This window comes from Neofelis nebulosa, chromosome 1 (assembly GCF_028018385.1).
Source record: "Neofelis nebulosa isolate mNeoNeb1 chromosome 1, mNeoNeb1.pri, whole genome shotgun sequence".
NCBI lineage: Eukaryota > Metazoa > Chordata > Mammalia > Carnivora > Felidae > Neofelis > Neofelis nebulosa.
Genome location: NC_080782.1, coordinates 150,349,979 through 150,375,154, shown reverse-complemented (window position 1 = coordinate 150,375,154; position 25,176 = coordinate 150,349,979). Strand labels below are relative to the sequence as shown.

Here is a 25,176-nt window from a genome sequence, read left to right as displayed (position 1 = left end):
AACACAAAAGTGAATAACATTCTGCCTTGCATGTCAAAAAAGAGAGAGAGAGAGAGGTACTGACTTTAGAACAGAGATAGGGAGATGTATGTATGTATATGTGGGGGTGCACATTAATTCCTATTTTATTGGGTGGTTTCTTAAAATCAAGAATGAATATTGATTTTCATTGAAGACCTATATGGAGATAATTATATGGTATTTCTCCTAGCACCGTTAATAAGATGAATCTTTTATTTTTATTTTTTTATTTTTTTATTTTTTTAATGTTTTATTTATTTTTGAGAGAGAAAGAGAATGCATGCAAGCAGGGGAGGGGCAGAGAGAGAAGGAGACACAGAATCTGAAGCTGGCTCCAGACTCTGAGCTGTCAGCACAGAGCCTGACGCAGAGCTCAAACGAACCCATGAATCACAAGATCATGACCTGAGCCAAAGTCGGATGCTTAACCGACTGAGCCACCCAGGTGCCCCCCACCTTTTTTTTAAATACAGAAGGCTTCATAAACTTACCTCTCTTCTTGTGCAGGGGCCATGCTAATCTTCTCTATATTGTTCCAACTTTAGTATATGTGCTGCCAAGGCAAGCACGATAAGATTAATCATACTAATGGATTTCCTGATACCAGGTCCAGGATGAGAGGATAAGGCAAACAATAAGACACAGAATTTATTAAATATGAATATTAAGCCATCCTTGCCTTCCTGAAATGGAAGCCACTTGGGCATGATATATTATGTTTCAATATGATTGTGTTAGCCATCTGGATGTGAGGTCCAGGTGTGGCTTTGCTGGGTTCTTACTGGTGTTGGCCAGGACTAATCCTCATCTAGAGGCTGAGGTAGGAATGGATCTGCTCTTCTACCTATGTAGTTGCCAGCAACACTCACCTTTTTTTAGTTGCAGGACGAGAGCTTATTGCCATATTCTGTTGGTTAGAGGAAAGTCAATGGTTCCATCCACACTCCAGGGCGTGAACTCCAGGAGATAGGGATGGCAGGTGCTTTAGTCCATCCAGCACAATGGTGTTAGATTTGGTTTGCTGATAGTTATTTTTACTAGTTTTCCTAGTCATTCCTTGGTTTGATAAAGTGTAGCTTCTGACAGGTTCTTCAAGAAGGACTCATGAGTATGACGTTCCCTGATTCATTTCATGTTGACATTGTTTTCTGTCCTCTTGATACCTGAAGGATAGTTTGGCTGGTTATAAAATCCTAGCTCACACTTGCTTTCTTTGAATTCATTATAACGTTGCTCTGGGTTGTATTGCTTACATGCAGTTGTCAAGAAGTCTGATGTAAACACACTTTTCTTCCTTTTATGAGTCACTTGATCATTTTTCCTGGAGCTCCAGAAGATTGTTTTTTTCTTTACCTTTAAAGTCTGATCATTTTACTAAGAAATATCTTGGAGTTGCCCATTCGGTATCGATTTTCTCAAGTGCACTGGGCAAGGGGTGGGGGGGAAGTTGACTATGCAGATTCAAGTCTGCTTTTATTTCCAGAAAGATTTCTTGGAAAATCATTATGCTGCTAATTATGTTGTTTTTCTTCCAATGCTATGTCTATACACTAGATCTTTTTTGCCCATCTTCTGTATCTATCACTTTCTATATAATCCTCTTTGCTACTGTTTTTATTTAATTTTGGTTTTATGGTTGTTTTCATTCATGTCCTCAATGAACTTTATTAAAATTTCAGTCAAATCTATTCTCCCTAAAAGAGCGTCTAGTTTAGTGTTCATTTCTGAGATGATGTTGTGTTTTTCATTTTCTCTCCTGAGTTTGGGAATTCTAGTTTTGTGTGTACCTTTTTTGTGTGTGTGCCCATTTCCGTTTTGAGTTTTCAAGTTTATATGTAAGGTATTTTGTCACGTCTCAGACGCTTTCGTAAGGCTATTCAAGTCAGGATTCTGTGTTACATTATTCCCATGTAAATTAGTTTGTGGGGAGAATGATTGTCAGCCCCTTATATTGCTTTTGTATAGATACTGTTTGTTACCCTCTGTTAACATAGAAGTGTCTTGGGGAGCCTGGGTGGCTTAGTTGGTTAAGTGTCTGATGAATGATTTTGGCTTAGGTCACAATCCCATGGTTTGAGGAATTGAGCCCTGTGTCAGGCTCCAGGCTGACAGCATGGAGCCTGCTTAAGATTCTCACTCTCCCTCTCTGCCTCTCCCCCCACCCCAAAATAAATAAATAAACTTAAAAAAGAAAAAGAAATGTCTTTATGTTTGCAGGTAGTGGGAATAATAGACCAATCATAGGCTAGCCTTGGGGATTTGGGTAACATCAGATTTCTTAGTTCAGGAGTGCCCTCTTCTGTTGGTTTAAGGACTCCTTTACTTGGAGTCTTACCCGGTGTGGGATGGTTTGGTGTCTGCCAAATTTACCATTCACTTTTGCTTCTATAGGCCTTTGATTTCCCCATACTACTTTTTTTTTTACCCTATCCATTTACCCCCAACCCTCTAAAGGCCTCCACCTCTGAGCCACATCCTCTAGAAGCAGGACCTTTCCAAGACAGCCAACCCTGGTCCTGCACGCTTTCTGTCCCTTTTGAATCCCCCCAGAATCCAGTGCTGCCTCTCACCTGGTCTCACATCTGCTTTCAGAACTGCCCCACTCTAGTGGGACTTTCTCCTTCTGGTGTCATTTTGTCTAAATTCTTGGCCCCAGTTCCCTGCTCCTCTTTCCCACCTGGTCTCTGCCCGACCTGCCATGCCAGCGGTTCTCTGGAGCGGGCTCTGCAGGTGGGGTCTCTCACCTCGCTCACACCAACTACAGGTGGGCAGCAGCCTGTCTCCTGGTCACGCTCTAGGCCCCAGTGTGGGTGGTTTTATTTGCGCTCTTGGTCAATCTGTATGGAGAAGTTTGCCTTTAGGTGGCTGCCATTATCTACAGGGACTTGGAGATGCCCCCAAGCTTTTTACTCAGAAAACTTCGTATGGAATGGTGTACACCCCACTTCAATCTATTCCTCATTAACATCTGGCAGTGTGTGTTTTATCTCAGCCCTCATAACTTTAGCTGAGCCATTAAGTGTAAGTGTTTCAGTATCTCCTTAGGACAAGGACGTTCTACAAAACCTGAGGTCGGGTGTCACACCCAGGAAACATTAACACAAAAACATTTCTCTTATACAGTCCATATTCAACTTTTCCCAGTGGCCCCAGTAATGTCCTTTTGGGCCTTATTTTTACATCTGGGATCCAATCAATGATCAAGCATTGCACTTGTTTGTCATGTTTATTAAAGTCTTTTAATCTACCACAGTCCCTCCATATTGTTTGTCTGTCTTTCCTGGTGTCATGAAGGCTCCACATCAGTTTTCTCCCATAATCTGGATTTGTTGGACTCTTTCCTCAAAACTCGATTCAGGCAAAGTGTTTTGGGTTGAAGTTGTTTTAAAATTACAGACAGGGGGCACGTGGGTGGCTCAGCCAGTTAAGTGTCAGACTCTTGATCTCAGTTCAGGTCATGATCTCGTAGTTGTGACATCAAGCCCCACATTGGGCTCTGCACTGACAGAATGAAGCCTGCATGGGATTCTCTGTCGCCCTGTCCCCTTACCCTTACCCCACTCATGCTCTCTCTCTCTCTCTCTCTCTCTCAAAATAAGTAAATAAACATGTATAAAAAATAAAATAAAATAAAATAAAATAAAATAAAATAAAATAAGGGCGCCTGGGTGACTCTGTTGGTTAAGCGTTAAACTTCAGTTCAGGTCATGATCTCACAGTTGGTGGGTTCGAGCCCCTGTCAGACTCTGTGCTGACAGGTCAGAGCCTGGAGCCTGCTTTGGATTCTGTGTCTCCCTCACTGTCTCTGCCCCTCCCCTGCTAGGCTCTGTCTCTCTTTCTCTCAAAAATAAATGAATATTTTTAAAATTTTTTAAATAAATAAAATAAAGTTACAGACAAGGATGCACACCTAGGAAGAGAAGTCCACCCCATATTCTGCCAGCCCATCCTGTACCCTCCTGGGGGCTGGACAGGGGCCAGCAGCAACGTGGGGAGGGGCTGTTGGGAGAAGAGGCCAGGGCCTTGGGGCTGCAGGCTTTACTGGGGTGTCCTGTGGTACTCTTGGGCTCCGGTCTCAGTTTCCCTTCCCACCCTCCTGTCTTCCTTCCTGGTCCCCTTCCTGTCACTGTGCCCTCCCAGCAGGCTGCCTGGCCTATGCACCAGGCTCTGCCTTAGCAGGTTCCTTCTTTCGGGAAAGGTGCTCACCATTTCATGCAGACCCCACAAAGATTCCTCCAGGAACCAGAGGTAGCAGAAGATGCCCACATCACCAAAGCCAGGCTTTGAACCCCTTGCTTCCTCGCTGGGGGACTGCTCTTACACTCCCAGGATCACCCTGCGTTCCAGACACAAAATGGGGCTCATAATGGCAGTGTCTCTGGTGCAGAGAAGGCCTCCACTCTGTGTTCATTTCCTTCCCTTCCTGGAGACCCAGCATGTGTGCGTCACTTTCAGTAATAATAGCAAGAGTGGGGCCTGGCGCTCCCTTGCCCAGCAGAGCTCTGTGGGCTCCCAAAGGAGCCTTCTCATGCATGTCATGTCTATCTCCATTGCTTCCTTTTTTTTTTAAGTTTATTTATTTATTTATTTTGAGAGAGAGAAAGAGGTGCAAGCGGGGGAGGAGCAGACAGAGAGAAGCAGAGAGAGAGAGAACCTCACGCAGGTTCTGTTAGCACAGAGCCCAACACAGGGCTCAAACTCACAAACAGATTATGAGTGGAGATGAAACCAAGAGTCAGACACTCAACTGACTGAGCCACCCAGACGCCGCTGTCTCCATGACTTCTGGAAGGCCTTACTACCCAGTCCACTGCCACCTGGCCATCAAGGATGCCCCAAACCCCAAGCCACGTAAACTCAGCCAGGGAGAGTCTTATGGACTAATCTGTGAAAGGCCCATGACTGGGGGTGGAAGGAGTGCTCAGTTTTATTATTTTTGGAGAAAGCTAACACAGGCTCCAATATTGCCAGTTAACAGCCTTTCCATCCTGCACCAGGATCATCCTAATTGGTGAATTCCTGCTTTACACGAAACAGATCTCACCAAGAGTGGGAAGGAGCGCAGCCTCTTGAAACCAGCAAAACACTGCCCCCTGCAGAGTAAAGATTTCCTTGACTTATTTGGTCAGTATATTGTTCATTTTTAAGTTTATTTATTTTGAGAGAACCAGTGCAAGTGGAGAAGGAGCAGAGAGAGAGAGGGAGAGAGAATCCGAGCTCCGAGCTGTCAGTACAGAGCCCGACGCAGGGCTCAAAGCCACAACTGCAAGATCATGACCTGAGCCAAAATCAAGAGTCCGATGCTCAACCAAATGAGCCACCCAGGGAACCCTGGTTCTCTCATTTCGTGAAGCAGACGGAGGTTGCTGTGACAAGTGCCTGAGGCCACAGGTACACGGTGGCCCTGTGTGGGTGCTCCAAGCATCAGAGAGAAGTGACCCTTTCATTATTATTATTTAGCCAAACTCTGTTGCTTTTGGATGCTGTTTGGATTTAAAAACAAACAAATGAACGGGACACCTGGGTGGCTCAGTCAGTTAGGTGACTCTTGATTTCAGCTCAGGTCATGATCTTTCAGTTTCCTGAGTTTGAGCCCCACGTCGGGCTCTGCGCTGGCAGCACGGAGCTTGCTTTCTCTCCCCTTCTCTCGGTGCCCCTCCCCACCGCTCTCTCAAAATAAATAAAGTTAAAAAATAAAAAAGATGAGAAAACAGAGGTTCAGGGACATAAGGGGACCTCACAGGGTCATCCAGACCATGCGAGCCTTAGAGCTTGGTCTGTGTGTTTATTTCTGAGATGTTTGCATTCAGGGCTGTTCACATTCAGATGTTTACATTTAGGTGGTGTGACCTGCCTGCTCCTTCTGTCTTCATGGGGCCTCCACTCTGCTGAGCCACCCAGCTGTCCATCCATCTGACCACTGGACAGACATGTGCTAAGCAGCCAGGAGTGCCTGTCTGAGTGCTTACTATCTATCAGGCAGTGTGTGCCACGTTGTTTTTTAAACATTACCTCACAAGAAAGGAAATAAATAAAATAGAAAGCAAAAGAGAAAAAACCCTTTGAAAAGATTAATAAAATTGATCAAGTCTTAGCAAGACTGCCTAGAAGAACACACAAGTTACCCAAATCCCACAGACATTAGAAGGATAACAGATTTTTATGAGGAACTTTATACCAGTACATTTGATAAAAGGGACAAATGCCTTAAAAGACGTAACTTCCCAAAACTGACACAAGGAGAAATAGAAAATCTATTTCTGTTAAAGGAATTTAATTTATAATTTTTTTAATGTTTATTTATTTAATGTTTAGAGAGTGGGGGGAGAAGAAGAGAGAGAATCCCAAGCAGGCTCCCATTCAGTATGTTTGCCTTTTAGTTTTGTTGATTGTTTTCTTTGCTGTGCAGAAGCTTTTTATTTTGATGTAGTCCCAAGAGTTTGTTTTTGCTTTCGTTTCCCTTACCTCAGGAGACATATCTAGTTAGAAGGTTCTACAACTGATGTCAGAGAAGTCACTGCCTGTGTTCTCTTCTACAATTTTTATGGTTTTAGGTCTCAAATTTAGATCTTTAATCCATTTTGAGTTTATTTTTGTGTATGGTGTAAGAAAGTGGTCCACTTTCTTTCTTTTGCACGTAGCTGCTCAGTTTTCTCAACACCATTTGTTGAAGAGACTGTCTTTTTCCCATTGCATATTCTTTCCTCCTTTGTCAAAAATTAATTGACCATATAATTGTGGGGTTATCTTTGGGCTTTCTATTCTGTTCCATTAACCTATGTGTCTGTTTTTGTGTCAGTACCATACTGTTTTGATTGCTACAGCTTTGTCATATAACTTGAAGTCTGGGATTGTGATACCTCCCATTTTGTTTTTCTTTTTCAAGATTACATTGGCTATTCAGGGTCTTTTCTGGTTCCATACAAATTTTAGTATTGTTTGTTCTAGCTCTGTGAAAAACGTTGGTGGTATTTTGATAGGGATGGCTTTAAATGTGTAGATTGCTTCAGGTAGTATAGACATTTTAACAATATTTGTTCTTCCAATTGTGAGCATGGAATGTCTTTCCATTTCTTTTTGTCTTCTTCAATTTCTTTTATCAGTGCTGTATAGTTTTCAGAGTACAGATCTTTCTTCTCTTTGGTTAAGTTTATTCCTAGGTATCTTATTATTTTTTGTGCAATTATAAATGGGATTATTTTATTGACTTCTCTTACTGCTGCTTCATTATTAGTGTATATAAGTGCAATGGGTTTCTGTACATTGATTTTATGGTGCAAACTTGCTAAGTTCATTTATCAGCTTTAGTAGTTTTTTGGTGGAGTCTTTAGGCTTTTCTATTTAGGGTATCATGTCATCTGCAAATAGGGACAGTTTTACTTCTTCCTTACCAATTTCAATGCTTTTTATTTCTTTTTGTTGTCTTATTGCTGTGGAGGGACTTCCAGTACTATGTAGAATAAAAGTGGTGAGTGGACAGCCTTGTCTTGTTCCTGCCCTCAGGGGGAAAGCTCTCAGGTTTTCACCACTGAGGATATGTTAGCGGTGGCATACCACATTGTCTTTATCCATTCGTCCATCAGTGGGCACTTAGTTTGTTTCCATATCTCGGCTATTGTAAATAATGATACAATAAACATGGGGGCGCAGATATCTTTTCAAGTTAGTGCTTTTGTTTCTTTTGGGTAAATACCCACTAGTGTAATTACTGGATCATAAGGTGGTTTTATTTTTAATTTTGTGAGGAACCTCCATCCTGTTTTCCAGAGTGCCTCCACCAGTTTGCATTCCCACCAACAGTGCACACAAGTGCTCCCTTTTCTCCACATCCTCACCAACACTTGTCATTTCTTGTCTTTTTGATACTAACCATTCTGACAGGTGTGAGCTACTATCTCACTGTACTTTTTTAAAAAAATTTTTTAATGTTTATTTATTTTTGACAGAGAGAGACAGAGTGCGAGGAAGGGAGGGGCAGAGAGAGGGAGACACAGAATCTGAAGCAGGCTCCAGGCTCTGAGCTGTCAGCACAGAGCCTGACCTGGGGCTCAAATCCACAAACATGAGATCATAACCTGAGCCGAAGTCAGATGCTTAACCAACTGAGCCACCCAGGCACCCCAATCTCATTGTACTTTTGATTTGCATTTCCCTGATGATGGGTGATGTTGAGCATCTTTTCGTGTGCCTGTTAGCCATCTGTCTTCTTTGCAAAAGTATCTATTCAGATCCTCAACCCAAATTTTAAAGTTAAAGTGTAAGTGATCATTAACCATTAATTAATCATAATTAATCCATTCTAATTGTATTGTTTGGGTGCTTTTTGCTATTGAGTTATATGAGTTAGATAAAATATTCTTAATGAATTTTTTAAAAATTGCGGATAGTGGGAATGATGGAAGTGGGGTGGGTAGGGAGGATGGCCCAGGTGGACGAAATGGAGGGATTGATCATGTTTCCCTGCCTGATTGGGTGGAGGGCCTCTAGGCATCTAACTTGTTATCATGCTTCATAACATATATGTTACAGGTAATCTTTTTACATAGCAACCATTACATAATAAAATCACTTTTTTTTTTTTAGTTTATTTTGAGAGAGACAGAGAGCATGAGTGAGGGAGGGGCACAGAGACCCAGAATCCCAAGGAGGCTCTGCACCATCAGCATGGAGCCCAACTAGGGGCTTGAACTCATGAACCATGAGTTGATGACCTGAGCCAAAACTAAGAGTCGGACACCTAACCAACTGAGCCACTTAGGCGCCCATGTAACAAAATCACTTTCAGTGAATGCAAAATATTAAAAGGAGTTCTCATATTTTCTTCCCATACTCCTCATGTTGGTCTGTGCTATGGGACACCCTTTGCCCTTGGCAGACCACTAAGTTCATCCAACCACGAGGTCACCAGCCCCCACACGCCCCCGCCCCTCTGCAGCAGGCCCAGGGCATCCCTGAGCTCACACCCCAGTGAAGGAGGGCTGCAGGTGGGGACAACTCAAGGGAGGCTCCCTGGGGGCACCCATGCCCCGGCTGCTCTGGAGGGGGTCAACCAGGAGCCCAGGCAGAATGTTGGTGGTCAGGTAGGAGGGGAGGAAGGTCCAGGCCCCCAGTATCAGAGACTCGGGCAGTATGGCTGTGTGCAGCTTGAGGACAGACACTGGACCACTGTCGCTACCTGCATGCACACAGGCTGGGGGTGTGGCATGGGGTGTATGGGAGGGTTCTGGGCCTTCTTACCTTCTTTTTGTTTTAGTGTTTATTTATTTTGGAGAGAGAGAGAACGTGAGCTGGGGAAGTACAGAGGTGGGGACTGGACAGGGGATCTGAAGCAGGCTCTGCACAGAACCCAATGTGGGGCTCAAACTCACGAACTGTGAGATCATGACCTGAGCTGAAGTCAGATGCTCAACCAACAGAGCCACCCAGGCACTCCTGGGCCTTCTTACCTTCTTAAGCCATTTCCTGGCTTCCTTGTCAACCCTCAGCATACACAAACACAACAGAAGCAGGCAGAGGAGCCAGGAGAAAGGGGCTGGGGCTCTAGACTGGGTCACACACCCAGACCCACCCTGGGCAGGTGATGGCGGGGGGCGGGGGTTGGCTGGCTCTGATCCTCAGAGGTTAATAGTGCATCGAAGGCCCGCACTATTGTGACATATCCCCAGAGAAATGAAGTCTCTAGTCCTTTCGAGTTTAATGGTGGTGCCCTTCAGTCACCCAGGGGCACTGTGTCCTGACCACGCCAGGGGCTTTCACGGCTCAGCAGTTCTGATACCAGGGCTGTTCTGACAAGCCCCTTCAGAATCAAACATTGCACACTTGGCGGTTTGTGTGAATGTGTGCAAGGGGATTGTGGAAAGGGTTAAAGACACTGAGGTGACAGAGTGTGTGACAGCTGCTCCGGGCGTGAATTGCAGGCCCCCGGTGGCCTGCGGATTGAAAACAGATGTTTCTGCATGAACGCAGCCAAATTGTATTAGCACTTTGGATGATGAAAAGGGCTTTAAGTGTCTGCATGTTGCAGTTCTGAAATGTTTGCTGGGGAAAATGTCCTTATATTTTGCAAACAGCAAGTGTAAAGGGGGTGGGGGACAAATTAGGTTATTGGCTGTAACCAATTTCAGGAGCAGAGTTGTTGACAGATGCACATTGCGTGTAATAAACTGATCAGCAGTGTTGCCACTCACCTTAATGAGGACGCCTGTGTCCCTGCTGCCGTCTTCGTCCCTGGCTCAGTCAGGGAGGGCAGCCCAAGGTCACACAGCACCCATGTCTCATGGGACTTTCAGGCAGAAAGTCATAGGCTTGCTTCTCTTTTCTTTTCTTTCTTTTTAGAAAAATTTTTTAAAATGTTTTTTATTTATTTTTGAGAGAGAGAGAGAGAGAGAGACAGAGTACTAGTAAGGGAGGGGCAGAGAGAGAGGGAGACACAGAATCCAAAGCAGGCTCCAGGCTCCAAGCTGTGCAGAGCCTGATGCGGGGCTTGAACCCACAAACCATGAGATCATGACCCAAGCCAAAGTCGGATGCTCAACTGACTGAGTCACCCAGGCGCCCCTCTTTTCTCTTCTAACTTTTTCTTATGGAAAATTTCAAAAACTTAAACATGCAAAGAATAGGGCAAACATGACCCGCCACCACGTACCCGTGTCCCAGCTCCTCTGCTAAACTCACAGCTCATTTTCCTCCATGTGTGCACCCAGCCTGCCCCTTCCCTGCCGTGACTCCGGTGTGGAGGGCTTGTATTTGTATAAGCACCATGCCACTGACACACCTAATGAATGGATAACAATTTCTTAATATCGTTTAAAAGCCAGTCCATAATCAGATGCTTCAATGACTTCAAAAATATCTTTTCACACTTGGGTTGTTCAAACCAGGATCTAAGACATGCTCTGCACATTGCATTTGATTTTTTAACTTCTTTGAAAAAAATTTTTTAAGTTTATTTATTTGAGAGAGAGAAAGACAGCACAAGTGAGGGAGGAGCAGAGAGAGAGGGAGAGAAAGAGTCCCAAGCAGGCTCCACACTGTCAGCACAGAGCCCTGCATGGGGCTCCAACTCACAAAACTGCAAGATTGTGACCTGAGCCAAAACTAAGAATTGGACGCTTAACCAACTGAGCTGGCAGGCACCCCGATCTTTTGACTCTTAAGCCTCCTTTATTCTGGAATTGTCCTTCTCTCCCTCTCCTCTACTTTGTTTGTTTCTTTGTTTTGCTTTGTTTGGGTTTTTTTTTTTTTTTTTTTGGTCTTTAATCCACTGATTTCCTTGAGAAACAGGGACATTTGTCCTGCAGAGTGGCCCCTCTTCTGCATTTGTCTGTCTCCTGGTGTTGTTGATCTTGTTTGTGAACCCCCTACTTGCCCTCACCGAGTACTCTGATCTAGACCAGCTCTGTCCGGTAGAAATACCACAGAGTCCTGTGAGTCATGTGAAATTTTCTTGTGGCCGCATTAAAAAAGGTGAAATTAAGATTAATAATCTATTTTGGGATGCCTGGGTGGCTCAGTCGGTTGAGTGTCAACTTCGGCTCAGGTCATGATCTCGCAATTTTATGAGTTCGAGCCCCACGTTGTGCTCACTGCTGTCAGCGTGGAGCCCGCTTCAGATCCTCTGTCTCCCTCTCTCTCTGTCCCTCCCCCACTCATACTCTCTATCAAAAAAATAAATAAGCATGTTTTTAAAAAGATTAATAACCTGTTTTATGTAACCCAGTATCTCCAAGATGTTACCATTCCAACCTGTGATCAATATAATACAATGATATAGCCTTTTTCATACTGTCTTCAAAATCAGATGTGCATTTAGTGCTTACCACACATCTCAATTTTAATGTTAAGTTTCCATCAAAAATAGTTGACTGGGGGGCGCCTGGGTGGCTCAGTCGGTTGAGCATCCAACTTCGGCTCAGGTCATGATCTCACAGTTCATGAGTTTGAGCCCTGCATCTGGCTCTGTGCTGACAGCTCAGAGCCTGGAGCCTACTTCAGATTCTGTATCTCTCTCTCTGCCCCTCCCCTGCTTGTGCTCCATCTCTCTCTCAAAAGTAAATAAACATTAAAAAAAAATTTTTTTAAGAAATAATTGACCTGAATTTAAATTTCATAAAAATAATGGTAGAAAAGTTGAAAAGCATACTTAAATGTTTTCTAATAACTGTATCAAATATCAGATTTTTTAGTTATTTTTTAAACATCTGTATAGTTGTATAATAAACACTCACAACATATATAAACATATGTAAATACTCATGAAACCATCACCACAAAATGTTCCATGTATCTATCCAGCTACTTTCACTCAGCATGGTCATTGTAAATTGTTGTGTGTATTGAAAGCTTCATTCCTGGGGCGCCTGGGTGGCTCAGTTGGTTGAGTGTCCAACTTCGACTCAGGTCATGATCTCAAGGTTCCTGAGTTCGAGCCCTGAGTCAGGCTCTGTGCTAACAGCTCAGAGCCTAGAGCCTGCTTCACGTTCTGTGTCTCCCTCTCTCTCTTCCCCTCCTCCACTCATGCTTTGTCTCTCCCTCCCTCTCTCTCTCTCTCTGTCTCTCTCTCTGTCTCTCAAAAATAATCAAAAATTAACATTAAAAAAATTTTTAAAGAAAGCTTCATCTCTGTCATTGCTGAGCAAGATCCCCATTGCATGGATATACCACAATTTGTTTCTGTGGTAGGCAACATTCTAAGATGGCCCCCAGGGTTCTCCCCACCCCAATAGATACACATTAGATAATCCCCTCCCCTTGAGTGTGGGAAGGACCTTTGAATATGAAGAAATTTCTGGCGATTTGTCAGTTGACTTTGAGTTACTGAAAAAGGGAGATTATTCTAGGTGGGTCTGACCAAATCAGGTGAACCCTAAAAGATGAACTGAGTCCCCCAAAAGACAGCTTTGAAGCCTGAGAGAGATTCTTCTCTTGGCTTTGAAGAAGCAAACTATCATGGTGATCAGAAAGTGGGTGGCATCTTAGAGTTGAGGGTCTCTGTCCTACAAGTGCAAGCAACTAAATTCATTGAGGTTGGAAGAGGGTCCCAATGCTCAGATAAGATGGCAGCCCCTGCTGAAACCTGATTTCGGCCTGGTGAGTCCCTGAGCAGAGGACCCAACCAGAATGTTCCAGAATCCTGACCCAGAGAAACTGGGAGATAATAAGTTTGTGTTTATTTAAGTTCATGGTAATTGTAAACAAAATTTGTGGCACTTGTTACATAGCCATAAGAAACTGGTACATGTATCTGTTTCGCCTGCTGATGGACATTTGGGTTGTTCATGTTGTGGGACTATTATAAATAATACTGCTGTGAACATTTTTTTTTTTAATTTTTTTTTTCAATGTTTTTTATTTATTTTTTGGGACAGAGAGAGACAGAGCATGAACGGGGGAGGGGCAGAGAGAGAGAGGGAGACACAGAATGGGAAACAGGCTCCAGGCTCCGAGCCATCAGCCCAGAGCCTGACGCGGGGCTCGAACTCACGGACCGCGAGATCGTGACCTGGCTGAAGTCGGACGCTTAACCGACTGCGCCACCCAGGCGCCCCAATACTGCTGTGAACATTTATATGAAGTCTTTGTGTGGATATATGCTTTTATTTTTCTTGGATAAATACCTTGAAGTGGAATGGCTAAGCTATGTGGTAAGTTCATGTTTAACTTTATAAGAAACTGCCAAATTCCTTTTGAAAGTGCTTGAATCATTATACATTCCCACTAGTGATGTGTGGAAGTTCTACTTGCTGTACATTCGGTAGCTTTGTAGTAAATTTTGAAATCAGGATTGTGAGCCCTCCAACTTTGTTATTCATTTCAAGATTCTTTTGTCTCTTCATGACCCCTTGCAATTCCATATGAATTTTAGAATGGGTTTGGATTTCTGTAACAAAAAAAAAAAAAAAAAAAGGCCATTGGAATTTTGGTAAGGATTGCGTTGTATATATAGATTGCATTGAGTAGTATTGCCATTTTTATGACATTAAATTTTCTAATCCATGAAAATGAGACGTCTTTTTTTAAAATTCTGATTTTCTTTCATGTCTTTTCAATAATATTTTGTAGTTTATAGTATACAAGCCTCTCACTTTCTTGGCTACATTTTTTCTCAGATATTTTCTTCTTTTGGATGCTATTGTAAAATGGTATTGTTCTCTTAATTTCCTTTTCAGTGTGTTAATTGCTTGTGTATAGAAACACGACTGATTTTTGTGTCTTGATCTTGTACTCCACAATTTTCCTGAATTTGTTTATCAGCCCTGGTAGCTTTTTTATGGGTTCTTTGGGATTTTGTCTATATGGGATCATGCCATCTGTGAATAGAGATGGCTTTACTGTTTCCTTTTAATATAATACCTTTTATTTCTTTTTCTTGCCCAGTTTCCAATAAAATATTGAGTAGCAGTGATAAAAGCAGGCATCCTTGTCCTATTCCTGATGAGAAGGTTTTTAACTACAATTTCCATTTTTTTCTTGTTTGGTGAAATTGGGTAGTTTGTATCTTTCAAGTAAATTTTCCACGTCACCTAAATTGTCAATCGATTGGCATGAAGTTGTCCATGACATTTCCTTATTATTCTTTTGATATCTTTAGAACTTGTATTAATATCTTTCTCCCATTTGTGATATTGCTAATTTGTGTATCCCCTCTTTTTTCCTTATTAGCCAGACTAGAAGTTTATTAAATTTGTTAATCTTATCAGAAAACCAGCTTTTTGTTTCATTGTTTTTCTCTATTGTTTTTCTGTCATATACGCCATTGATTTCTGCTCTGAATAGTATCATCTCCTTTCTTCTGCTTTGTGTTTCATTTGTTCTTCTTCCAGTTTCTGAAGGTAGAAGCTGAGGTCATCAGTGTGAGTATATGATTTAAGATCTATTTTTTTAATCTTTATTTATTTTTGAGAGAGAGAGACAGAGTGCAAGCAGGGGAGGGGCAGAGAGAGAGGGAGGCACAGAATCCCAACCAGGCTCTAGGCTCTGAGCTGTCAGCACAGAGCCCTACTCAGGACTTGAACTCACAAGCTGTGACATCATGACCTGAGCCAAAGTCAGATGCCCAACTGACTGAGCCACCCAGGTGCCCCTATTTTTTTTTCTAATATAGGCATTTATATGTAAAATTTTCACTAAGTATCATATTAGCTGCATCCCACATACTTTGACATGTTGTGTTTCTTTCTTCATTCAGATCAAAATATTTTAAAATTCTGTTATTATTTTTTCTTTTACCCCAATAAGTTATTTAGAAGCGTATCTTTTAGTCTCAAAAGGTTTGTTAATGGTATCTAATTTAATTCCACTACAGCCAAAGAACATACTTTCTATGACTTGAATCCTTTTAAATGTATTGAGATTTGTTTTATGGCCCAGAATATGGTCTGTCTTGTTAAATATGCATGTGGATTCTGCTGTTGTTGTGTGAAGGGTTCTATCAATATAAATCAGGTTAAGTTACTTGGTAATGTTGGAATGGTCAATATTCTTACTGGTTTTCTGTTTACTTGTTCTGTCCATTAATGAGTAAGTGGTGTTCAAATCTCACCTGCAATTTCCATTATGAAATGGCCCTCTTTATCTATTATAATGTCCTCTACTCTGAAGTCTGTTTTGTCTGATGATAATGTGGACATACCAACTTTCTTTCCTTTTCTCATCTTTTTAGTTTTAACCTATTTGTGTCTTTATATTTAAAGAGGGGTTCTTATAGGGGTGCTGGGTGGCTCAGTCAGTTAAACGTCTGACTTCAGCTCAGGTCATGATCTCACAGCTCGTGAGTTCAATCCCTGCATCAGGATCTTTGCTGACAGCCCAGAGCCTAGAGCCTGCTTTGGATTCTGTGTCTCCCTCTCTCTCTGCCCCTCCACGCTCATGCTCTGTCTCTCTCTCAAAAATGAATAAACATTAAAAAAAATTTTTTTAATAAAGAGGGGTTCTTGTAGACAGCATCTATGTGGTTCTTGCTTTCCTATTCAATCTGAAAATTTCTGGTTATTAATCCAGTTGTGGAGACCATTTACATTTAGTGTATTCATTGATATTATTGGATTTAAATCATCTTGCTATGTGTTTTAGTTGTTTCATGTACTCTTTATTCCTTTTACTTTTTCTGATTCTTTTAAACTAATTGGGGGCAGGGGAAGCCTGGGTGGCTCAGTCACTTAAGCGTCTGACTCTTGATTTCAGCTCAGATCATGATCTCAAGTTCGTGAGTTCAAGCCCCATGCCGGGCTCTGCGCTGACAGTGTGGAACCTGCTTGAGGGGCGGCTTGGGGCCAGAACTTAGCTCCCTGAGCCTGTAGGCAGGGACCTAGGACCCAGGGGTGATGACAACTGTTAAAGGACTCTGCAAACTGTAAAGTGCTTGCACACACCCATCCGAACCCCCAAATAGCAGGTTGCCTTCCGACTACTTCTGGTCAGTGGTGGCAGCTCTGGGTTTAGAGGAGAGGGGCCCTGCAGCTATTGTGTCTGAAGGCAGCAGCCGGGCCACCCCGTAGGCCAGCCTCTGCTTTGACAGATGACTTGGAATCAGTTATCCCTGCCTTTTGTTAAACACGAATGTGCCCTACATGCGCCTGCATGTTATTACCTCCACGAATTCATACAAGCCTGGAGAGAGAGGAGACTGTTGCCTTTTATTTTTTAAGCTTATTTATTCTGAGAGACAGCAGGGGAGGGACAGAGAGAGAGGGAGAGAATTAGGGAGAGAGAGAATCCCAACAGGCTCTGTGATGTCAGTGCAGAGCCCGACACGGGGCTTGAACTCACGAACCGTGAGATCCTGACCTGAACCGAAGTTGGACGCTTAACCAACTGAGCCACCCAGTGGCCGTTGCCTTTTAGTGGAATTGGCTGCTTTTCCCAGAGCAGCAGACAAGTGCAGCCCCGTAGGTGGCCTCCACCTGGCACCTGCAGAGTGACCAGCGCTCCCGCCCACCTGAGGCCCCACACTTCACCCCCACCACCTGTTGGCTCTCTCCTTTCTTTTTGAAGGAACACAAAGAAGTCAGAAATGCAGAAAGGGGTAAATGAGAAATTAAAACCCCTCACTAGCCCATTAAATGAGATGATCCCTCTCATCGTTGAACGTACTGGGGCTTTTTCTCTGGGCGCATGGAAGTGTCATTTTCTTTTGCAAAGATCCATTCCTATGAAAGCAGAGCCTGAATTATAACTGGCTTTTCTCACTCCACCGCTGGCAGATATTCTTCTCAGAGGCTCTGGCGCTACTCTGATGGCCAGGTGGTATGAAGAATGGGCTCACACTTTGTTGGTCAGTGCTCTGTTTCTGGGCTCCCCTCATGTTCAGCCCGGTGAGGTGCTACTGATGGTTACACACACACCCCAACGCTGGATTGGGTCCCTGAGTAGTTGCTGTGTAAGGTCAAAGGTGTTGATCCAGGCCAGCTTCTGCCTTCATGCCATCCACCAGGGGGTCTGGGGAGGGTCCTCAAAGCCTCAGGCATCACCTGTGGGGTCACTGTGCCTTGTGGTCCCCTGCCCCTGGCTGTACCCTGGACCCACTGATCAGCCTTTCCGTCCTGCACCACCCCCCTCCAGGCCTCCAAGACCCTCTCCCCCAACCTCCTCCCGCTGTGGTGCCCATCTCTCCCCACCCACCCCTCCAGTCTCTTCTCCCTACAGTCTCCCTCATCTTCATCAAGTCACCCCGGTGGCCAAGTGTTACCCAAGTAGCTGAGTGACCTTCCCATCAGCAATGCCCCTGCCATCTGAACATCAGCATAACCTGTGGGCCTCACCTTCCCAATCTGTCCAGATTGCAGCCACTACTCTCCACCCCAATTCCAGCTCATTCCATACTCCTGGCTCTCCCTCCACCTGGTCTTCTCCCAACAGTCAGAGACCCATCAGAGACCCTCCAGGCCATCCTGCAGCACTTGACCAAACCTACCTCCTCCCCATCCTGTGCCCCATGGCAAGGGTCCCTATCACCCTGCTGCAGCCATAGTAACCTTGCCCTTCCTGGCTTACTCCCTCCTCTGGGCCTTGGCACTAGCTGGCCCCCTCCACACACCCTCCTCCCAGTCCCCGGATGTCCTTCCCAAGGCTGGTTCTTCCTGCCATTGAGTTTGACCAGATGTCACCTCCACACATCAGCCTGGGAGCTGGGGTCACTAGGCCCATTTTACAGACAAGAATGTGAGAGGGAAAGTGACCTCCTCAGAGTGTCCTGGCCAACAAGGACCAAGCCCACCTCTACTCTCTGGTCCCATAGGCCATTGCCAATTCAGCACAGCTCCTGCCTACTGGTGACGGCATATTCCAGATAGGCATATTCCATCCATCTCAAGAGTCTGGGGTAGTATGATTCTTCATATTGCATGTGCAGAAGCTCAGCTCAATCACACTTAAGCTCAAAGGGATAATTTGTTTGTGTCTGTAAATAAAAAGCCCAGGGGATGGACTTCAGGCATGGCTAGATCTAGGACATGGCTTCAGTCTCTCTGCCTTTGGCTCTGCTTTCTCCACATGGGTTCCTCTTACAAGGAAGCCCCAGCAGCTTCACACTTATTTCCTATGCTTTCCATGACCTGAGCAGAAAGACAGAGTGTCTGCTCTGACAGTTGAAATACATGTTCCAAGAACAGAGTGCAGTGGCCCAACCAGGTAACATGCCTACCATGAATCAATTTCAAAAGCTGGAAGGATGAAATATGCTGAGTGGCCAGGCCTGGATCACATGCCCATCTCAAACCATTGCAGGTCAAGGCAGCTCCTGCCTGGAGTGGCTACCAGAGCCGTGGGAGCCTTCTACCTGAGACAAGAGAGGAAGGACAAAATGGGTTTTGTTGACAGAAGAAGGAGGGACAGATGATGGGCAAGCAGAAGCCACAGAGACCGGGGACCCTGGGCAGCCGCGGCAGGGTCAGGTCTTGGCGTGAAACCTGGAGGCAAACCTAGCCTCCCTTTGGCACCTGCTGCCCCCTGGCCTTCCTCAATCCATTAACTGCTGCAGCTTGGCAGGAGGGATCATGCAGACACTCACCTGAGTGCCCTCACTGGGGCTGCTGGAGCTGAGAGGAGGCTAAAAATGGAGCCAGTTAACAGCCTACTTCCTTAGGGAAGCTGCTAGGTGAGCGGAGCCTGAGCACTCCGTGAACTCAGCTTGAGTACTAAGGGACTAAGGCAGACCAGCCCCTGTGTCGGGAGGGGGGCAGGCCCCAAGAGGGAAAGGACTAGGGCTGCTGAGTCAGGGGTCTGATGCACAGCTGGCCCCAAAGGCATGCTTTCCCCCAGGGTGGATGTTTCTGGAAGTAGCCCCCAGTAGTTCTATGGCCCTTAGGCCAGCCTCCCCATCGCTGCCTCTCACCCAGCCCCTCCTTCTCACCCCGAGGGTCTCACTGCCCTCACCCCGGTTCCATCCATCCCTGGAAGCCCCTCTTGTCTGCAGCCCCCTCCTCCAGGAAGCCAGGTTTACCAAGGTGTGCCAGGAGGGGATGCACGCAGGCACTGGCTTCTGCCAAGCGATTGCCAGAGCAGCAATGTTTTCATTGAATCTGTGTGGCTAAATCTTTTCTGAAGAAAGATACTAGCCTGAGCAAACCAGGGCCCCCCTGTCACCTGAGCAGCGGGGCCTGTCTGGACCAGCAGCAATTCCTCCTTGGTGCAGCCCGACAGGGCCAGGAGGTGTAATGGGTGACACCTGGCCTGGCCTACGGTCCACACAGAGCCCACAGTCATTACCCTGATGACAGGATGGATGGCCACTCAAGCTGAGTCTTTGCAAGAATGAAGCAGGCAGTCATCGAGGCTGGCTCATCCAGTGCCCTCCCTGGCCATTCATCTGCAGGAGCCCACAGAAGCCAGGAGGGCTGCGGGGAGGGTGTGGCCTCTGTCTCAAGGGCCATCTGCTGCCCAAGGGTGTCACCGGCTGAGGTCCAGGCTTCCTGCAGGGTTCAGGCATGTCAAGGAGCCAGCTTGGTTTGCCTAAGAGACCCCAGAGTAGGAGGTCCCAAAACCCACCCCACTGGCAGCCAGTGATGCTGCCTCTTCAGGCTGGACTGAGGATTAAATACAGCCATGTGTTTGTTCACCGTTCAGTCATTGTTACGTGTTGATGTGGTTATTTTAACACATTTTGAAAAGCATACAGCCAGCACATTAGACCCATGAGGTCATAGATACTGTTGGTAAGGACGATGCTAATTTTATAAACATTTTTTTAAAGTTTATTCATTCATCTTGAGAGAGAAAGAGAGAGAGTGTGTGTACTCGAGCAGGGGAGGGGTAGAGAGAGAGAATCCCAAGCAGGCTCTGCGCCGTCAGCACACAGCCCAGTGAGGGGCTCAAACCCACGAACCATGAGATCATGACCTGAGCCAAAGTCAAGAGCTGGACGCTCAACTGACTGAGCAACCCAGGTGCCCCAGGACGATGATGATTTTAAAATGTGGATTGATATGAGGAACGTGATTGACTGAATAGCTGTGCAGGAAGCAGTCAGGCCTGGAAATACCCGCAAACTGACCCTGGAGTGCCTCATTCAACAAACGCTGAAATGGAGGGACCACTTCCCAAAGGCCCTAAGCCTGAGGCTTCAGGGTTCTTGGAGGGACCCTAGGTGCTGCCCAGGACAGGTGTGCCCAGGGGGAGCCCCGTCCATGTCACCCACCTGTACCTGGCATACAGGTGTCCCCGATCCTGGGAAGGCCCCCCTCCTGGTGGGGGTCCTCGCTCCTCCAGCACTCCTCAGGGACTCCACACGCTGCCACCTGTAGCCCAGGGCTCACCACGGAGGAGGTGGGATGAGCTGGGTTCTGAGTCACACACCACCACAGCCCGGCTCCCTCGCCTGCAGGGGCAAGTCAGGCACCACAATTTCGTCATGTGAAACAGAACAAGAGCAGCCTCATGCAGATGGGCAAGTGCAGGTGACAGTGCTGGCTGCTGGAGAGGAGGCAATGAGCCCAGACTCCTGCTGTTGTGATCACGATGACGGCTCCTCCCCCTCGCGACTGCTCCAGACCCCTTTCTTCCAAGGCATTGTGGTGCTTTCTGATATCACATGCTCATGTTCGAGCACGTGTGTATCAGCCATGTTTGGACTGTGACTTTGTCTGAAGCAAAGTGGCTGGTTCACAGTTGTACCCTCCCCTCCACCAGCACGAGGCAGTGCACTGGTGGCCACTTCGTTAGGAGGCTCCAGGTGAGGACCCAAGTCTGTGGCCTCAAATCAGGGACCTCGCTGGTTTAAGGTTCTTGCCAGCCTGAGCATCAGAATTATGCAGGCTGACCAAGATCAGAAGCATCTGTGAGCCCCCTGGAGGCAGAGAGCAGGGACAAATGTCCAATGCCCGCAGCTGAGCAGGTGGCTCTTCCCCCAGTGGTGAGACGGCCTGGCCTCTGAGGCAGGGACTTGCTGGCTTCTGCAGTGGTGGACACGACCATGTGGCCTTCAAGCCAGGATTCAGGTTCTAACCCAGCTGCCTCCTTGACCATCTTTCAGGACGGTGGCTAGGGAGACTCCATTTTTCCCAGGTTCCTGGGGTTGACCCTGTGCAGGGGGGCAGGCTCTAGGGCCTGTGGTCAGTGTAGCCTGTCATCCTTCATCCTTCCTGAGCCTTTCCCCACACGAGCTGCCTGGGGTCTCCATGCAGAGATCCTCCCAAGTCAGAGTCAGTCCCTGTTTCAGGCTATTCTGGACCCGCTTGCAGAAGACAGTAAAAGCCTGCTATCAGTTTGAGTCCATGGAAGCGGTGGGGGCTATTCTGTCCCCATCATGCTCCAGCTGAGTGACCTAGCATGGGTCAGGTCCTCTTCCTGAGCCTCAGTTTCCCCTTCTGTGAAATGCAGAGAAGGACGAAACTGCTTTTCGGCAAATCTTGGGGACAGCAGATTCACAATGGTGTGTTTGTGCACATGCAGCCTGGGTGTTGGCTGCAGCCCAGGACGGGGACTGAACCCACAATTGCGAGTGTAGCCGCCAAGCTGGGGGGGGTGGTTCAGATGCACACATGCACATGTCGTCCCAGCCTTTCTGACAACGGCCTTTTCTCTGTTTGCTGGATGTTTCTGAGAGAAGCCGGAGAAAAACAGTATGTTTCTTTGTTTTATTATAACACTGATGACTTCATCCATCCTTGTTCTTCCGAGAAAAGATGATGACGAATTTGTTAAAGTTCAGCTGCGAAAGCCCCCCCTTATAGCAAGAATGAGAAGTATTTAAAGGCAGCTTCTTGCTTCTTGGAGTTATTTTCAGCTAAGTGGCCCTTCCCGGTGTCACTCAGGCCTCACTTGGGCTCACAACAGGTCTCCAACTCCTCCTGTCCATGGGGAGAAGGGCTAGGAGCCCCTGTCCTGGTCACTTGCCCACCGACTCCCTGGGACTTCCCCATATGAGTGGCCCCCATACCTGTGGATGCCAGTCACAGGTCACCATTAACAAAAACCTGCACAGTTTCCAACTCATTCCCCCAGATTACCAAATTTAGGGCAGAAATGAAATGATTTCTCTGTCCTTGAAGATTTTCCAGAACCTTGACAGACATCTCCAGTTAGAAGGAAATGAATGGTTCCAGAGGGTGATGTCTGTGCAGCCTCAACTCTGTCCTGGCTGCTGGGCGTCCCTGGACCTCTGGGCCCCACTTCCTTAGCCATCCTGTGATCCCCGGGCCCTGACCAGGACAGCCCCACGCTCATGTGGCCAGGCCCTGGGTCTAGACTCAGAGGGAGCAAGACAATGCAAGTGGCAATGGAAGGTCAGGAAGCCTGGGCTGGGGGGACATTCCTGCATGGGTAGAGGTGCAAGAGCAGGCTGGGACGACCACCCAGCTGTCTGGGCATGACGGGGGCCTCAGTGTGTCCTGTCATAGACTAGGTAGCTCCACTGGTCCTCCTTGGCCCCCTTTCATGTGCAACAGGGCAGGGTACACTGATGCCTGCTCCCAACCCTAGTGGACCCACCTATTGGAGGGTATTATGAACCCACTTTACAGATGTGGAAACTGAGGCTCAGACAGGTGAGGGGGCTGTCTCACAACCAGACAGCGAGGAAGACCCCCAGCGAGCCACACGCTGCCTCCCCCCTTGGTCACAGCACCGGTCTCTGGTCCCACAGGCTTACCTCTCCAGACCATTCTTTCAGACAACTCCCAGAAGCTGCAGGGAGAAAACAAAACATTTATTTTTGCCAACTGTTCCCCATCCCTGAAGGCGCCTGAGAGGTGTTTGTCAGGAGGTGTGGGTGACTCATGCAGACATGCAGAGATGGAACTGGCTATTTTTGTCCCAGACTCTGGCAAGCTATGGGCAGCATCTCTGCCAGGTGAGCAGGTGGCCCAGGCTGACCCACAGTGGAGGAGACAGGGCCGTGAAGTCAGTGTACCCAGGGTTGTAAGCATGCCTGAAGACAAGCCCCTCAGCCCAAAAGGCAGGCTCTGAGTTCCCTGGGGTGCCAGTCAACCCCAGGGTCTCCCGCCCTCTCAGGGACTATGTTGGCTCCAGGCTGTGGGGAGAGAGGACCGTGACTCTGGTGGCCGCCCCCTGCCCTGCCGACTCCAGGCTGTGTGCCCCCAGATGGCTCATGCTTTCTTCCAGATCCGTCTGAGCCTTCCCTTTGTGGCTGCAGCTGTGGAAGCTGAAAATCCCAAGCTCTTGTGGCCCAGGAGCTACACATCTTCAGCACAGGGTGGTTTATCTCCTCTGTGCTCCCACTAGGTGCTCCCTCCCCAAAGAAATTAAGGGAGTGGGGATACCCAGACTGGAGGGCCGTGGCTAGTGTCACACAGTGTGGTCCCCACATCCTGGAGCCAGGGCTGTGGCCTTCTAACCCAGGCTGTCCCCCACTGTCTGGGACTCAAGGGCTTCAATTTGGAGAGGCTCTGCGGTGCTTACGAGAGCCCCTTGCCTCCAGGCCCACACCGGGCAGGAGCCACAGAGGGGTCCTCCTGACTCTATTGTCAGGAGGGAGACACACATACCCAGGTTGGACCTGGGGACAGCTCCCACAGCTGCCAACATGTTGGCGACTCAGCCCTGAGGACGAGGGGAGCAGGAGAGGAACATGAGCGGATGAGCAGGTGCCACACAGAGAGGGGGTGCAGGCCAGAGGAGGCAGGTGGAGGTCTGGAGGGCCCCAGTGCAGGATGGCAAGGAGGGAGGGCTGAGGCCACAGGAGCCATTGAAAGGTTTGGTGGGAGAGGAAACTTCGAGCATCTGACCCTGGGTGGTCACAGGAGGCCGGTGAGACAGCCAGGGCAGTGGTCCTGCAGGGATGAGGCAGGCAGTGCTGGGAGAGTGGCCTAGCAGGGGGCTGGTGGAGCTAAAAGCATCTCAGCGGAGGAACAGTTAGCGCTTTCATGCCTGGCCCTCCCCTTACACGTCTCAGTGGCAAATGTGTTCTTCACACAGTCTGATAGTCATTCTCCGTGATGGTAAATAAGACACTTGTTTCCCTGCACAAAACAGGCCATGTTGCTCCCTGACAGCTGCTGCCTTGCTGGCCAGGCCGCAGAGCAGCCTGGTCACCGCTGTCAACCTCGGCTGGTGGCCAGACGCTGCGGAGCCCTTTTTCCATCTCCTCCATCGGCCCCTGCATCCAGTCACCTCCTGGTAACTGTCATTCCTTCAGCCGTCCATCTGTCCATCCATCCATCCACCCATGCATTCATTCGGCCAGCAAGTGTTGATTGCCTGAGCTCTGTTCCAGATGCCGTGAGCAGGACGGACAAAGCTGTATCCCCGAGGAGCTCACAGCCCTGTGGGGAGGAAGGCAGATAAACAAGTAGATAAAAAGACGCCTGTTAACTTCACACTCGGATGAATGCCACAGGCGCACGAAACGGGGCCCAGGGCACAGTGAGTGGGCTCTGATGGACGGTAGTAGGTGAGGGTCTGGAGGAAGAGCATTCCCAGTGAGGGCACAGCAAGCACAGGGCTCTGAGGCAGGAATGAGTGCAGCGTGTGCCAGAGGGCGGTGTGGGGGGCAGGCGGGGGAATTAGACACAAGGTCAGAGAGGTGGGAGCTCATGGGCCACGAGAAGGACTTTAGGGAAAGGCCCAGGCATGTCACGGGATGTCACCAACGCTGGTGCCAATCATCACTCCAAGCTCTCCAAGCTTACACAGGCTTGTTAGCCTCCTTGTGCATGGGGGGAAACTGAGGCACAGTGAGGTGCCTGCACACTCCCTTGCCCC

The 25,176-nt window shown here is 47.2% G+C and overlaps 1 protein-coding gene and 1 non-coding gene across 2 annotated transcripts in view; one reads left to right on the top strand and one right to left on the bottom strand.

The window, feature by feature from the left end:
- The window catches only part of RASGEF1C (RasGEF domain family member 1C), an 87,711-nt gene that overhangs the window by 5,934 nt on the left and 56,601 nt on the right, over nucleotides 1-25,176 (top strand). The gene's annotated exons all lie outside the window — the stretch shown is intronic.
- LOC131489490 (U6 spliceosomal RNA) lies at nucleotides 485-590 on the bottom strand. Its single transcript, XR_009250602.1, has one exon. It is a non-coding gene; the product is annotated as a U6 spliceosomal RNA (small nuclear RNA).